General features: G+C 39.8%; 1 pseudogene; it reads left to right on the top strand.

Annotated features, from left to right (window-relative positions):
- Nucleotides 1-3400: 3400 nt before the first annotated feature.
- Nucleotides 3401-3495, top strand: LOC147525052 (small nucleolar RNA R71; annotated as a pseudogene).
- Nucleotides 3496-3878: the final 383 nt, after the last annotated feature.

Raw genomic sequence — 3878 nt, 5'->3', positions numbered from 1 at the left:
GTCGCTACTGCGGTATCGATGCTGGTTGGGCCCAAGCCCAAAATCGAAATTTGTGGTTTTTTTCCGATTTTTCGCGAAACTTCAAATCAAAATTGCCGCCGTTTCAGTCCGATTTTTTGCGAATGAGATATGGAAATGATCAGGAGAGAATTTCCAATCCAATGATCCATAAAACACTCTATTCCGACCGTGGATGACATATAAGATAGTGGAAAACCCTTCGAAGTGCGTGCATGACATACGTTATGCGAACAATTGAACTCTAAATTCATGGATTATGTCAACCCGAATCGTAATACAATAAAACGGCCTAAGCAACTCTAATGGGACATAAATATTTATGCGTAAACATGAACACCCACCCCCCAAACAAATTTTTACAGCGAAGCTTAGAAAATTTGTTTTAGCGAATGGTCTTTTAAAGTCAGATTCCCGAGACTTCCTAGGTTACTATGCTTATTCTTTAATATATATATATATATTTATTTATTTTTAATTTTAAAAAGAAAACAATAAACAAGAAGGACATAATTCACCCCATAGAGAAATATGACTCAAAAATCCGAGAAAACATGCAAGAGTGGAAAACGTGAATTATGTTTAAACGTGGACTTAGGTTCCGGTACTTACAGCCACACACTCCATAGAGAGGGCCCGGTTACCTTAATGGTGCACTCACCAATATATGGAAATGAAAGGAAATGAACCAACCACAAAAGTTGAGTCGTTTATAGTCAGATACTCGAGACTTTATCTAGACGTATGTATGAACATGCAGTTTATCATATATCAACAACCGAAATAATTGTGGATCATTCCATAAATAAATATCACAGAAAACATATCCAAACACAATCAAGCACCAAGATTTCCTATGACTCAACCTAGTGAAATGAAAGCGAAGTCGGATAACCCTATTATGTAACCTATCATGCACCTTATTTTTCATTTTTGAATGAGTGGGTGTTCTAGTAAATAAGTGTGGAAAAGTGAATGGTTGTGAAGAATATGGTGGATATGGATAAGTTGTAGAAAGACAGCCTGTAAACAATGAGGATGTGGTTTTAGCACAAAACTCATTCATTGTGTGTGTAGGGACTGTCTCAATTCTGAAAATGAAGGTGTCAAGTGGTTTGTCCTTCTATAATATTTGTTTACTAGGTGGATTTAAAAAAATATGAAGCACAGAAGAAACAACAGGATCGAGTGCAAACTTGAGATTCCTTTGAAAGGGTGGAAGGAGGGGAATCGAGGTGGATGTTGTGCAAAGTAGTTCTTGATAGGGTGATTCATCACCTGCTCGAAAAAACTCATCGAATTGCTCATCTAGATTGGTCATATCCTCGTTACTATGATAGTCCTCTACATCTTTGAGAAAGTCATCTATCTCATTCTCATCCGTAATATGTGTATCGACTAGTGTAGGGATGGAAATGTTGGAGTCTGAACTTCCAAAGGAAAGAAATTTGGGCATATGATTATCAGAGAACGTGTTGTTGAAATAATCTCGAGCAACGCCTCGATCATGCTAACCTCTCCATCCATAGATCTAATCGGGTAAGCGTGTCTTTGTTTTAAAAACATTGACTTCAACAAACAAGATGGCCAAAAGACATGGACATTGAACCATCGTGGCAATTAATGAGCGCATTGGCGGTTGCCGAGAAAGGGCGCCCTAAGATGATCGGGATAGAGTCATTCCACGACTTCGTGTCGCTGGATGACAAAATCGGCCGGATAGTAAAATCCCAAATTTTACCGAGAACATTTTCGGCGACACCCCTTAGGATACTTAATAGACCGATCAGCTAATTGCAACGCCATTTTAGTGGGTTGCATCTCGTCTAGACCTATTTGTCTATACAAATAAAACGGGAGTAAGTTTACACTAGCCCCCAAGTCTAATAACGATTCGTCGGTATAGGAATCTCCTAAGGTGCATTGTACAGTAGGACGACCAGGGTCCTTGTACTTAACAATTCCATTATGTTCAGATAGAGTTGGGAATTGTTCTGTTAAAAAGGCGTCTTTTGGTATATTAGTCTTATGCCTAGTAGTACACAATTCCTTAAGAAACTTAGCATGGTGTGGTAGCTTTTTTATAGCTTCGAGGAATGGAAGGTTTATAGTTAGATTCTTAAAAACATCCCTAATCTCCTCGTAATTTGTATCCCTAGTTAACATGGCTAATTTTTGTGGAAACGGTGGTTTCTGTTTATATTTAGCAATGGTATTACCTGGATGTTTAACCGTGGCTTCCTGTTTCTTAGGTTTTGTTGTAACTGGTACCTCTACAGTGGTAGGCTCTTCAGTTTCTATTTCGGTATCTAGTAATATAGCAGGTGTAGGGGCTACTGGTGGGGTAACTATAGGCATAGTTACTTTGTTATCAACCACTCTACCAGAACGGAGAGTGGTGATGGCCTTTAGCTCACCTACATTTTCATATTCACTACTAGTATTATCGGTTACCTCAAAGGCTGTATTTGTTGTTTTAGGATTAGGTATTTCGTGACCTGGCAACACACCTTTGGGTTGGACTTTATCTTAAGCCAACTGTTTGGTTAAATTATTAACTGATTGTAGAAGCTGTTGGTTAGATTGAGCCATGGTTTGGAAAAGTTTTTGGCTCACTTGTATGAAGGTGTCAAGACGATCCGGTTGTGTGGGTGTAGTAGTCACGGGTGGTGTGACTGGGACTAGTCCACGTGAATTATTTATGGGTGGATTTTGATAGTTATTATTTACCGGAACGATACCTCTATTAGCATTATAATTATTATAACTACCTTGACTTTGTGCTTGACCTTATCGAGGTTGCACTTGGTTGTTATAATTATTAAAATTCCCCGACCGTCCCTTGTCATAGTGGGGCTTGGTTAAAGCCGCGTAGAGCCTAACATATTGATTATTGTACCCCTTGAGGTGTGACGCGTTTTGGTTATTTCTCCAACCGGTTAGGATTTTGTCTCCAAGCGTTAGGTTCACTATTAATGGAACAAGCCTGTTCATAGGCTATAGGACAGTGGGAGTCGGGATGCTCAGGGCTCCAATAGAAACTACATGGATTTGAATTTACATTCATGACGGGAATAGGATTTTGTTGAACCGAAATGGCCTCTACCTTTTTAGTGAGTGATTCGATTAGAGTTTTTAGCTCAGGATCGTGTTTAATTTCAAACATACCGGCGGCCTTAACTGTATTAGAAGAACTAGCGGAGCGGTGGATATCGTCACTACCCCCCCAGTTGTTATTTCGCTTAGTTTTGTCCTCTAAAAATTTATAAGCCTCCGAGGCTCTTTTGCTTAAGAAACTACCCCCATTCATTATGTCAAGGACTTCTTTATGGTGGTGTAGGAGTCCTTTGAAAAAGGCACGAACTAACGTGTCTTTTAAGCTAAGTTATGATGTGGACACTCTATAAGGAGATCGGTGAAACGATTCCAAGCCTCTGAAAATGTTTCATGAGGATTTTGTCGAAAAGAAATGAATCTTGGAAAGAATCTCATCCGTCTTTAGGGGTGGGTAAAAATGTTCCATAAAAGCGGTGAACAAGTTTAGCCCACGAGTCCACGAATTGGGCGTTTGGGCGGAGTTAACCAAGACGCCTTATCGGCTAAGGTGAAAGGGAATACCCTTAATTTAATTTGTTCCGCACCAACCGTGGGATGGTGGAATGTTGTTAGGACTTGTTCAATCTTACGCGTAAATGTTGATAAGGTTTTCATGGTCTAATCCATGAAAAACGGGTAACAAATTAAAAATATTTGGAGGGATTCGGAAATCCCCCGCTAGGTCTGCTAGAACGATGCAAGATTTGGGGCTATCGCTCAAGGCTTTGTAGAAGTCAGAGAGAGGCCTCTCTTCTTCGTCGGGC

This window comes from Coptis chinensis, chromosome 1, assembly GCF_015680905.1.
Source record: "Coptis chinensis isolate HL-2020 chromosome 1, ASM1568090v1, whole genome shotgun sequence".
NCBI lineage: Eukaryota > Viridiplantae > Streptophyta > Magnoliopsida > Ranunculales > Ranunculaceae > Coptis > Coptis chinensis.
This window is presented reverse-complemented; position numbering and strand designations above follow the sequence as displayed.